Raw genomic sequence first — 13,693 nt, forward strand, 5'->3', positions numbered from 1 at the left:
AGCTCCCGGTGGCCAACTCGGTCGATCGAGCAGAGTAATCACTCGATCGACCGCTTCCTCCGCAAGATCTCACTCGATCGAGTAATAAAATCACTCGATCGAGCACTTCCCTCATGCATGTCACTCGATCGATAAGAAATATTACTCGATCGGACTTTCTTCTGTACAGCCGACATCCTTGCATACACTGAAATACGATAGAAAGTCGTCATCCGAAATATAGAAATCATTTTCAGCATTGGGCAACGCGGGTTCTTCATGGGAAAAACCGCTCTTGGTCAAGCACACCTCTTTTGATTGCCGAGCAACCAACCCAGCTGTTAACCGAGCAATTTCAGACTGCAACTCAGCAATTTCAGCGACTTGAACACCCATATGTCTACCAAATTCCAGAACTAAGGATTTCAGCTCCGCGATTTCTTTTTTTTGTATATCACGAGGATCTTGTTGCGGTGGCCATTGATGGGGTAGATGTGGCGGCACAACTACAGCTGCATTGTGCTCAGCAGCACCACATCCCCAAGATTTCTTCCTTTCCCAACTAGCAGGTTTCTCGGCTTGGGCTTCAGGCGAGCAATTAGTCGGGAGACAGATGTCATCTTGGCAAGAGGGATCGAAGGTACTCAAGCCTTCCCTTCGATAATCTCCCTCAGTAGCCTGTCTAATAAACCTGTAGGCCTATCAAAACAACACTAAAGAAAAAGATAAGAACAGCCTCAAGGTACTTAGTCTTCCCTTGAGGTGAAAGGACAAACAAAATAAAACAGATAAAAAGCGTCGCCTCCCCGGCAACGGCGCCAAAATTTGATGCGGTCGTTTCTACACCAAAAATAAAATACCTAGATTATCGCTAATGAAGTCAGCGGCAAGTAGGGTCGATCTCCACAGGGAGGCTAAGTTGCTATCTATCTGTTTAACTCGGTCTGTCAGGGTGTCACAGAAATGGGGGTTTTTAATTGATTTAACTAACTAGAGACTAAAGCGAGGGAAATGAAAAAGAGAAATTAACAGCAAGAGAAAAGGGAGTATGCTAGGAGTCGGTCCACCGTGGCAGCTATCAGATCTTATACTATCGGGAATACTAAGGCGATTAGACTATTGATAAGAAGAGCTATGGTCGTCACCTTTCGGTCCTTAAACCGCCCTAGAGCGCGTGACTTAACTTTCGCCCTCACTGCAATACCCTATTGTAATTAAGCAAGCCTTCCCTTCCAATCTTTCGATCTAGGTCGGGGTTAACTAAATTTATGGTCTCCTGCATGCATTCATTCGACCGGATAACAATTAAATTGCCTAATACAATTCTTATCGCAGGGCTAATCTATTTAATACAATTAAAGCATCGCTACCACGGCTTCCCTAATCCTAACATACTAGGGGGAATTTAGCTAGACATGGAATTAATAAGAACAATAAATAAAGAGGGAGAGGGAGTAATAACCATTAAATAAAAAGAGAGAAAGGAAGAAAGAATTACTGAATTAAAGAGATCCGGAAATGAACAGGAATAAAAGTAACAGTGTATAGAGAAAGGGAGAAGAGCAACGTGATCCTTGGATGACTACAAATGACAACCTTTACTCCTATTTATAAGAAAATAGGAGTAGGATTAAACCTAATGACGGAATTAGAGCTTAAAAGCCCAACCCGTCAGCGTAGCCACTCGATCGACTAACTAAATCACTCGATCGAGTGAACTTGACTCGAAAACAACTCGATCGACCTAGAATAGTGCTCGATCGAGTAAGGCTATAAAGGAACTGGTCGATCGACTAAGCAAACACTCGATCGACTGATTATTGCACCTAAAACCACTCGATCGAGTGATAAACTACTCGATCAAGTGGATATTGACTTCAGCAGCTTAGAATTCTCGTTAGTTTGACTTTGACTTGTCCTTTTAGCTCCCGAAACACCTTCACGCATCCCAAGACAGCAATATTTCCCGTTCCAAATTATCTCTTCCTCCAAATGCATGCTAAACGGACGGTAAATAGCTTGATTTCACTCCTTTCGGTTTCATTCCTACAAATAAGACAAAATAACCCAAAGTAGCATATTCGGGGCATTTCGTAGCATAAAACTACGATAAAAACACAGAAATACGTGCATAAAATAGGCCAAAAAGACTATATAAAATGCACGTATCACTAATCATGCACTTATCCTATGCCCATCACGTCCTAGTCCTTTCTACAACTCTAAAGCTAAATCTCTAATTCTACCATTTTACAGCACAGTTCAGTCTCGCTATAAAATTCGTAATTAATTCAGTAAAAAATCAAACGATGCAAGACCAGTGAGGTTGGAACCCTAAGACACATATCTATAGTTCTTGTGAAATAGACTTTCCTCAAATTCCAAATTAATCAAGGTTTTCTTGAAAGATTTATAAATACTGACGAATTCCGTCGCATAAAAAGTATCGATTCATAAAACAAGTTTACCATATCATTTTTTATAAATTAGAATGCCTACCATCATCTAGACTCTTCAGAGTTAATGTATGCAAAATACCCAACTAAATTTCAATTTATAAATTAGGTTTACGAAATAAATTTTAGACTACTAGTGCATTCGCGGATTCTCAATCGACATGTTCATAACGAATTTATTCTAGAAAATCAACAAGGCCAGTTGCTACGAAATTTTACAGGCATAAACTAGGTGTTAAAATAACTTAAGTCTATTCTTTACGTTTTTAAAGATAACAAATATAAAATGGTCTGATAATTCGTTTAAGACAACTTACAGATTTACAGAATTGTTGTAACTTTATTCTTTAATAAAATCGTTACAAATTTAACTATAGATGATTATATTTAATCTAGACATGATTAGGTGATGAGGTAAAACTTAAAACATGCTTATAAAGATTAAATATTAAATATTTGAAACATTAACGATGAACTTACAAAATAAAAGATTCAATCCAATGGAAGTAGATGCAAAATCCCCAAATTGATTGCCCAATTCCCTTTTCCCTTTTTATCTCTCTTGTAATTCCCCCTCTCTCCCTCTAACTTTTATGTGATGTTGTAAAAGTGAATAAGTGATTTATGAATAGGCTAGCATGATATATATATAGTAGTAAGGTAGTATTATTTTAGGAAAGTTTCTCTCTTTATTATTATTATTATTATTATTATTATTATTATTATTATTATTATTATTATTATTATTATTATTATTATTATTATTATTATTATATTATTATTATTATTACAACTATTATTACTTATTACTAATATTACTACCACTATTATTATTATTAATATCTATACAATAATATAAAAAGGTAAGTTGAGCAATTATCTAAAACACACGTGGCGCTCTCAACTATGTTCTACGTAACACTTGCCTTAAAGAAGTTCATTCACTGACCAAGTTTTTAGCAAACTCAAAATTCAAACCTTTATTGTATTATTTCTTGTACAACTGTACTCACCCATTTAGTGAAATGCACACAGTCGCTCCTCATCCCCAATTTAATATTATCCATCAATGAATTAACGTTACACTTCATTTAACCTTCATTCTCTATTCTAGCCTTTCGCATTCTAATGTTGTTAGGATTATACTCTTCTTGCATACTGGTGTTGTATATAAATTAAAGGGATATGGGAAACCGAGTGGTGTTTTGAGATTGAAATAGGTAAATGGTATAGATGTGAAAAAGAGACGCACAATCGGAATCACCAATACACAAACGGATCGCCGTGATAGCCAGTTTCGATCGTAATCATTTGATCTGTATGTTATTAGCTCTGTAGAATTTCGTTTGTCTCTCTTTTTTATCTCTATTTGTAATTCCTTAGACTTCTCTTTTTAATTGAGATTGTTAACTGTTAATTACCCTTAAAATGATTGTACACCCTGAAATTGTATTTTTTTTTTTGTTGGATTGTGTTTCAGGTTGTTCCCTACTGATGTTACTCAATGATACTGTCGTTTTGTACCAAAAATAAACCTAATTAAAACTAACAAAGAAGCTAGTGATAAGCAGAGTCGATCTCCACAGAGAGGTAAGATATCTGTTAAAGGTCCGTCTATTAAGTCACAAAATGGGGGTTTGATTATTGATTTCTAGACTAATAAAGGATTGAAATAAAGAGAAATTAATTAAGAGCAATAAAGGTGAGAAAATCGTGAATAAGATGATCAAATAGAGAAAGCATACCAGGATTTCGGTTCACCATGGTAGTCTATTGACTCAACTGCAAATAGCCTAGACAATCTACTGTGAGAAGGATACAGGAATGGTCCTTTCGGTCCACTTTCTATCCTAGAATTCCACTAACTTAAATTCCGTCCTCATTAAGGTAGTCTACTGTTCATAGCAGGTCTATTTAATCCAATCTTCCGATCCAGGAGTAAATTTAACCAGATTAAAGGTAACTTAGAAGCGTGCACTCAACTAAGTCGATATTACAGTTAATTTGCTATGGGTACAGATTCTCAGAAATAAATCATCTAGTTTATTCGCTACATCGTCATAATCCTACCATGGATTCCCTAATCCCGACATAGGAGAAATTAGCTACTCATATTACTAATGGCGTCAACAATAATAATAGTGAATATACTAATGAAAGACATGATAAGATAACAATAATTATGCATAAACTAAGATTAGGGCAGAATTAATTAAGGGAAGAAAACAAGGATTAAAGGAAACAAATAACAAGGTTAAGATTAATAAGGGAAGAAAGATTACAATCTCTAGCAATCTGGCGTAAAGATCAATCCACTAGCAAGCAAAAGATTAAAGAAGGAGTTCAACAGTAGAAAATGTATATAAGAGAGATTAAGAGTTCTAAGGTGAAAGAAGCGTCCTAATGACCTAATTAGCAAAATGCTTAAATAGGAAAATAAAACTTAACGAAATAAAACTAATCACGGGTCACTTAAAGCCCGTGTGAAACTAAAACCTCTCGATCGAGTGAATTCAAACCACTCGATCGAGGACTTCATCAGCTAATCCTCTCGAACGAGTAAATATTCTTCTCGATCGAGGACTTCCAGGAATCAGCATTTTGATCGAGTAAGCTAAAGTACTCGATCGACCTTTTCTATCCTCCAAACCACTCGATCAAACCAAAGGACCTCTCGATCGAGTGCTTTTCCTCAAGGTCAGCTTCTAATTCGTCTTTGACTGCTTCGTTCACCACCCTTCACGCAGTCCAAGGCATAGTTCTCGCTCTAACATTACCGTCTCCTCAATATGCATGCTAAATAGGACGAAAAGAGCACGGTTTCACCACTTTCAGGTTCATTTCTGCAATTCAGACAAAACAAACCAAAGTAGCCAATTCGGGGCATTTTGCGATATATAACGGTATAAAAATGCATAGAAATACGTGCAAAATAAGACTAAAAAGGCTATATAAAATGCACGTATCAAATCTCCCCAAACCGAACCTTTACTTGTCCTCGAGTAAACTGAATGCAAACTAATGGAACGGAAATAAAAACTCAGAGCTAGCTATAACTTGTCTACTTGAACCAATTTAATGCAAACAAAAATCAACAGTTATAGCTACAACGGTCAATACGCAAACGAGTTATATAATGTCCATAAATAAAGCTGACCTATCGACCTTGCAAGACCAACCAAAATCGGACTCTCACGTCGTCACTCTTCTCTCATGAAGCAAAGGGTGAATTATATATGTATAAGAGAGAAAAAGAAACAGTCACTCACCTAAACTGCGACCTACATAACATGCATGCAACAAAAATGATAGACGATTCAAGTACTATGCACACATTCCAACCAACAATGTCCGTCACAACCGAGGGCTTACAAATAGTATAGGAAAGTGAGTTTCAGGTGAGAAAAGGCAAAACAGATTATGGAAATGTGGAGGTAAAAGCGCCAAGCTAGTTCCTAAACAGGACCATATAAGACCGTCTGAATCTCAACTGACTGAAAAATAAGTACAAGTGCCCTTCATTGGCACACATCTCACTATCCAAATACACTATCTCCTCAAAAAATGTAAAAATAAGAACAAGGAGTAGACCGTCAAAAGATAAAAGTAAGCGCAGACGGTCTCAAAAACCAAACCAACTCAATTTTTTTCAATCTTTTCTTTCTTTTTCTTCTTCTCTGCCCGTGTGATTCATTGTTGGTTTTTTTCTTTTCTTTTTTCTTCTTTTTCTCATTCACACGTTTTCCTTTTTTTCAAGTTCTTCCTTTTTTTTTCATTTTCATTTTTTTTTCTTTGTTCCTTTCTCATTCCTCTACCAACTCCAATCAACAAAAACGAGCCAAACTCGCAACGGATTAACATACCATAAAAGACACAACTAAACTAGCTTGACTGGGCATGCTCAGTTTTAGATGTAGCTAATGGGTCAAAAAGGCTAAATTTGGCTTAAGTGGAGCTAAATGGGTGAAAAATATAAGAAAGAGAAATTTTGCAAGCGCCTCCCTGCATGTGACACCGACCACAAACCCGAATGTATGCAATTGACAAGAAATCGAATGTCATAAATGTGCAAAAATGATAAACATGCTATGCAAGGAGTACTACTCTCAATTCTTATGTAAACCGGTCATGAATGTCACCAGTTATGTGGCTCTAAATCTCAGAAATTATAGAGTAGGTTGCCAATTTATCAGGTCAAGTCTACACGGTCAGCTAAATTTGAACAAAAAACTCGTAGATATGCGTAAGACTCAGCTAGTAACTGTCAATAAAGTGCAAGGCTCAAGTAAAAGTGACAAGTTACAGTGCAATATCATCACGGAAATCAACCGTTCCGACTCAACCTATATGCTAAATGAAACGTGAATATTTTTTGAATTTTTTGAAATTTTCTATTTTTTGGATTTTCATGATTTTTAAAAGAAATAAATACAATGCAAGCAGAAAATGGAACCGTGAATGCAAAAACAAATGCAAATGCAGACTCAAAGGATGCATTACCCTCCTCAAACCAAAACGAACAACGCCCTCGTTGTCCTCCAGCATACACCAGCAGATATATACGGGGGAACGGGAAAATACAACCAATAAATGTATGACAAATAATAAATAAAAAAGAGACAAAAGAAAGAAAAGAGTAAGATTGTACATACAAAACACGAACTTCCTCAAACCAGCCTAAAAACTGGGGAAGTGAGTAGACCAGCAGCTACTCGTCAGCCTCGTCCTCCACCGTCACCGTGTAGTCCGGGTCCACATGCTGCTCCCTCCTCCTCGCCTCCTCAACCTGAGTACGCGCCGCCTCCTCAGCTGTGCCCTCCTCCTCCTCACTGGCTAGCTCTGGGTACCCCTCAGCTGGGTACCGGTTGAAAGACGGGTGTGGCCAACACTCAGGAACGGGACGTCGTCGCCTCATGTGATACTCGTATAGAGGGAACAACGTAAGAGCTATGTCCCGCTCCATACGAGTCTGCCTGCTAAGAAGCTCAAGCAACAAACTGTCACGGCATCCTTGGTCCAGGACCGCAGACGCCTCAAAGGGTAGAGGAGGTACAAAATTAGCCGGGTAAACCGGCTGTGTCTGGTCGGGCGCGGGAGTAGGAGTAGGAGTAGGGATCGGGGTAGGAATGGTCGTGGAAGTCTGGCCACCCGTAGAAGGTTTGGATCCCTCTCCGGTCTCGGGTCTCTTCCGCTTCTTAGAAGCGGACATAATAGGAGGTGGTCCAAGTGGGAGGTGATACATGAGAGGTGGTGGTAACCTGCCCCTAACAGTGGGCAGGGGAACGAGGCGAGGCAGAGTGGTGCAAGGTAATGGTACAGACAAGGAACCAGAAATCTTTCATGTCTGGTGGTCGAAAGCAAGCTAAAACATGGACAGCATAGCAGGAATGCCAAGGTACCTATCAGTGTCTATATGATGTAAGCCACGGGGAAAGACGGGGAAGATAGAATGGACAAGAAAAGTGGCTATGCCACCGCAAACAATGGTGCCCGTAGTCTTCTCCCCCACAGTGTGAAAGTACTGAGCGGTCAAGTAAGCGATGTTAAGCACAAAGGGTCCCTCACTGTCAATGTTAAGGTACCCACCAAGAATGGAAAGCTCAATGTTATTCACATTGTTTGATTCTTTACGTCCAAAGATGGTACTACCAATAAGATGCAAGAAATAACGGGCCGGGGGAAGGTGGACCTAAGCGAGCTTGCGCTCCTAGTAAGTAGTCTGTGCCAAGGGCCTCTACAACTGGCGGATGACCTTCCTAGGAGAGGCAGTGTCACCCGTAAAAGAAAGACCTAACCTAGTACCAAACTCATATAAAGTCCAAGAAAAAGTCCGGTTAAATAACCGGAAAGAAACAGAGGCACAGGTCGGGTCAGTGGCGTAGGCGCCAGTAGAGAAGGTAAAGGAGCTGAAAAACTCGAGTGTCAGCTTCCTGAAGGTCAAGGAACTCATGGTGACAAGTCCAGACATCCCTGTACCCCACAAAATCTCGACAACAGGCTCATAAATACCTAGCCTATCAAGCGACTTACGACACAAAAATATGATTGACAGAAAATCACAGCGTGCTAAACCAAAGAAACGAGTGCGATGAATAGTGTTAACAAAGGTTACCTCGGGGTAGTCGGGATGCAAGTCAAGTGAATCATCCACTCGGATGGTGACACGGCCAGCAGAGCGGCCAGCAGAAGACAAAGCTCGTCCGCGGCCCCGCCCTCTAGCACCTGAAGAAGAAGCCCGTCCTCTGACGGAACGAGGTACTAAGGCCGCCCGGTAAGCAGCTGTGACAGCTGGTAAGATGCAGCAGGGATGGTCACCGTACCAGACGTGCTAGCTATGGCTGCAACAGTAGAAGCAGCAGGGACGGAAACAGAAGCAGAGCTATCAGCTATGACAGGGGCAGAAACTGAGCTAGCCGCGACAGAGGCGGAACTAGCAGCAGTAACAACAGTAGCACCAGCAGTAACGACAGTAGGTAAACTAGGGGAAACAGCAGCGGTGCTAACAGTCGTAGTGACGGTGGTGGCAGTAGGGACCACCGTCTCAGTCAAGGACGGAACAAAAGTCAAACTAGTCTATGGCAATGAACTACTTTCCATCCTAATCAAGTAAGGAAGGGGAAACAATAATCAATTAAACAAAATAAACACAAATTCCTCAATTTAATCGGAATTTTTGAATTGAATGACAAAGCCCTAAACCCTAATTACGCCATATTGTCGAAATAAAGCAATTAAACAACAAAAGGGTGAAGGAGAAACTTACTTGATGACGAAACCCACAAGACAAGCATGAAAATCGACAAGAAAATGATGCAAATAGGTGGATTTTCGAATAAAACCCGCAAACCCTAATTTCCCTAATTGGCCGTGAAAATGAGCAAATTTGAAGGGGAAAACAAGGAACTTTAGTCGATATGTGAGCAAGATAAACAATGTGGGTGATGGATTTGGTGTTGGGCAAGAATTAGAGAGGATTTGGGGAGATATTCGCAAATAAGGAGGATAAAATGAAGAATGAATTAGAATTAATAAAAATAGAAGTTAAAGAGTACTTCCTGCGTGTAATCTTCAATTTCACTCGATCGAGTGATTTGAAATCACTCCATCGAGGAGTCTGGCCTTCATTTCACTCGATCGAACAGAATTCTGCTCGATCGAGAACTCCTCATTTTTGCTATTTCGATCGAGGAGATTAAACCTCTTGATCGAACCCTTTTCCTGTGCAATCCTTCGATCGAGTGTTTTCCGTCGTGTAACTCATCACAGTGCGTTATTATCTCCCCAAACCTGCATAAAAATACTCACAAACATATCCCGAACATACCAAATCACAAAATAAAAGTCTATAGTCTTTCTAGCTACGCTAAAACAGTCTAAAAACTAGCAGACCTAAAAACGCAATAAAGAAATTCGACGGAAATTTAAAAAGTCTTTACAATTTGTTACAACGGGACATTCCCCGCTCAATTCCCGAAACATTTCAGTAGCCCAAAGGAGGGCTTCTGACTGGAGGAGGTCCCTTCAGTGTTTTTGACCATCCTCTTCGATCTCCATGAGCTTGAATTTGAACCAGTAGAGGGCGAGTAGTTGACGTCCAAGTATGCACAAACTTTTCTCGTCCCTTTATCTTTCCCATCAACTTTGACGTTAGCATCTCCATTTTGATTGATTTTAATTGCACTTTTACCGTTGACAAGCTCGGCGGCTATTCCATCTGTACCTGCATCAAGGAAAACAGAAGAATGTTCCTCCTTTTTGCTCTCAGTCTGAGGCGGAGGGGTTACAATAGCAGCACAAAATTCAACATTCTCAGCCGGAGTGTCTATATGGGAGTCAGTAGAGGATAGGGCATTGCAAGGTTGAGCTTGCATGGGAGCCCTACGAGATTTAGCCTGCTGAAAAATCAATTCTTCATCTCCTACCTGAAACGTAAGTGTCTTACCCCCGACATCGATCACTGCTCGTAAGTGAATATCAAGCACTACGAAGTCAACAGGAATAAAGAATCTCCCAATCTTGACAGGTATGTCTTCTATAACTCCTAACGGTCGTGATACACTACGGTCGGCCATCTGTACGGTCATATTAGTGCAGTTAAATTTAGTCAAACCGAGTCTCTTAGCAAGAGACAAGGGTAAGACGCTCACGCTAGCACCATGATTGCATAGCGCATTATCAGTAAAATGGGTACCTATGTGACATGGAATCGAGAAACTACCCGGATCTGACTGTTAGGAGGCAGCTTATTTTGAACTAGGGCAGTCCCTACCTCGGTTAAAGCTACCGTCTCATGATCGTTGATATGCCTCTTACGTGACAAAATTTCTTTCATAAACTTTAAATAAGAGGGTACCTGTGTCAGCAACTCGGCAAACGGAACAGTAACCTGTAGGCTTTTCAGGAGCTTGGCAAATTTGTCGAACTGTTGATTGGCTTTAGTGCTCCGTAATCGCCTTGGGAAGGGCACCGTAATAGGAATCTCGAGCCCTTTGTTTATCTCTTCCAACGTCTCAGCAGGTTCAAGCTCTCTTTCACTCGATCGAGACTTTTTACCTCTCGATCGAGTCTTTCCAGGTGATATTTCACTCGATCGAGCAATAACAGCCTCTCGATCGAGTTCCTCTATATGCACAGTGTTCGATTGAGGTAAATTTCCACTCGATCAAACGGTTTCTTCAATATTTTCACTCGATCGAGTGGTATGGACCTCTCGATCGATTCCTTGATTATTCAGTTCACTCGATCGACCAACAATTCCTTTCGATCGAGTAATTTCAGCATCATTTCTACTCGATCGACCACCAGAAATCAGTCGATCGAGTATATTCTTTGTGGTAAGCATATTTTCAGTGACAGATGACTGTTCATCATCATTAATAGCCTTCCTCGGGTCTGAAATGTCCTTATTAGCTGACAATTTTGATCCTTCGTAGGAACGACCACTTCGCAAATTAATCAAGTTCACCGTCTCGTGTGGGTTCTTCTCGGATTGAGATGGCAAGTGACCCAGTTTCCTCGTGGACTGATTGGTGGCGAGTTGAGCAACTTGAGTTTCAAGTGACTTAATGGATGCTTCTTTCTGTTGGCCACTTAGTTGCAGCTGCTTAGTAATGATTGAATCATCGACTTTAACTCACCCAATTCACTTACCCCACTAGAAGATGAAGCTCCTTGGCGTGGTGGAGGAAAAGAAGGAGGCTTTTGGAAGCCTTGTTGAGCCTTGTGAGGAGGGACATAAGGTTGTTGTTGCTGCAGTGGAGGATTGGGATTGAGAACATTCTGACTTGTCCACCTCAAAGTGGGATGAACTGCCCCTTGATTATTGTAATAGGAACCTCCTCCTTGCCTATATTGCTGAAAGGCAAGGACTTGTTCCTTCTCAGTCAGACAGTCAATAGCAGTATGACCGTCGTTGCTTCCACACCTCTCACAAGTGACAGTTTCCTGTCAAGTCAACAAATGAACCGTCTGTTGATCTCCAGCAGGTTGCAGCTCCAATCTATCAAACCAAGCATTCATGGCTTCCAGCTGAGCCACGACTGTCTTATCCATCGAGTGGACCATTCGAATACCGTCCCGTGGGTTCCCATATTCGGCACAATGGGTCGCCATTCCTCAATAATGCCCCATCCCTTATCATCGTCAATGTTCTTTTGAAATCTCCAATTGGATGAGGCATCAAGTATATCTCCGTGGTCGTCGTACAACCCATTGTAGAACTTGTTGCTTAAAAACCACTCGTCAAAACCATGGTGAGGAAGAGACCTCACTAGCTTCTTGAACCGGCACGAAGCTTCATAGAAAGTCTCATCATGTGCCTGCTTGAAACTAGTAATCTTACCCCTCAGCTGATTAGTGCGTTGTGGAGGGAGGTATCTTTTGTAGAAGACAAGTGCGAGAGTCTCCCAGTTGGTGATACCACCAGCAGTCCGGTCAAGATTAGTCAGCCACTCACGGGCTGAGTCGGTCAGAGAAAAAGGAAAAAGCACTTCCTTTATCTTGTCTTGTGTTACTCCCTTAGTGGTGGGAATAGTAGAGCAGTAGTCTGTAAATACTTCCATATGCTTTCGCGGATCTTCACCCGCCACACCCCGGTACATATTTCTTTCCACCAGATTTATGTAAGACGGACGGATATCGAAAGTGTTATTGTCCTCAGTTGTGAGATTGAAACCTTTAGGAATCGAGGATACTTTGGGCTCTGAGTGACTTTCAATGTTAGGCATCTTTACTGGCTTGTTGGCAGAAATGAGATTGTCTTCTTCAAAAGACGGTTCTTCTGCGAATAAGAAGTGTTGTAGCTCGGGTTCGAAAGTACTCAAGTCTTTCTTTCGAATTTCTCTTTGCAGACGGAGTCTATGCCGAAATGATCTCTCTGGCTCAGGTTCACCCGGAACTAATTCTGACCTGTTTGACCTGGGCATACACAACACTGAAAGAAATAAGTGAGAACTGTCTCAAGGAATGAAAATTCCCTGAGACTGATAAAATAAACGAAACAAAAAACAGATAGTGCTATTGCCTCCCCGACAACGGCTCCAAAATTTGATACTGTCGTTTTGTACCAAAAATCAACATAATTAAAACTAACAAAGAAGCTAGTGATAAGCAGGGTCGATCTCCACAGGGAGGCAAGATATCTGTTAAAGGTCCGTCTATTAATTCACAAAATGGGGGTTTGATTATTGATTTCTAGACTAATAAAGGATTGAAAGAAAGAAAAATTAATTAAGAGCAATAAAGGTGAGAAAATCGTGAATAAGATGATCAAATAGAGAAAGCATGCCAGGATTTCGGTTCACCATGGTAGTCTATTGACTCAACTGCAAATAGCCTAGATAATCTACTGTGAGAAGGATACAAGAAAGGTCCTTCCGGTCCACTTTCTATCCTAGAATTCCACTAACTTAACTTCCGTCTTCATTAGGGTGGTCTACTGTTCATAGCAGGTCTATTTAATCCAATCTTCCGATCCAGGAGTAAATTTAACCAGATTAAAGGTAACTTAGAAACGTACTCAACTAAGTCGATATTACAGTTAATTTGCTATGGGTACAGATTCTCACAAATAAATCATCTAGTCTATTCGCTACATCGTCATAATCCTACCATGGATTCCCTAATCCCGACATAGGAGAAATTAGCCACTCATATTACTAATGGCGTCAACAATAATAATAGTGAATATACTAATGAAAGACATGATAAGAACAATAATTATGCATAAACTAAGATTAGGGCAGAATTAATTAAGGGAA

The 13,693-nt window shown here is 40.5% G+C and overlaps 1 non-coding gene across 1 annotated transcript; it reads left to right on the forward strand.

Annotated features, from left to right (window-relative positions):
- The first annotated feature begins 12,179 nt into the window (after positions 1–12,179).
- Positions 12,180–12,285, forward strand: LOC141658341 (small nucleolar RNA R71). The gene has a single exon (XR_012549232.1). It is a non-coding gene; the product is annotated as a small nucleolar RNA R71 (small nucleolar RNA).
- The last annotated feature ends 1,408 nt before the right edge of the window (positions 12,286–13,693 follow it).

Source organism: Silene latifolia, chromosome 5 (genome assembly GCF_048544455.1).
Source record: "Silene latifolia isolate original U9 population chromosome 5, ASM4854445v1, whole genome shotgun sequence".
NCBI classification, from domain to species: Eukaryota; Viridiplantae; Streptophyta; class Magnoliopsida; order Caryophyllales; family Caryophyllaceae; genus Silene; species Silene latifolia.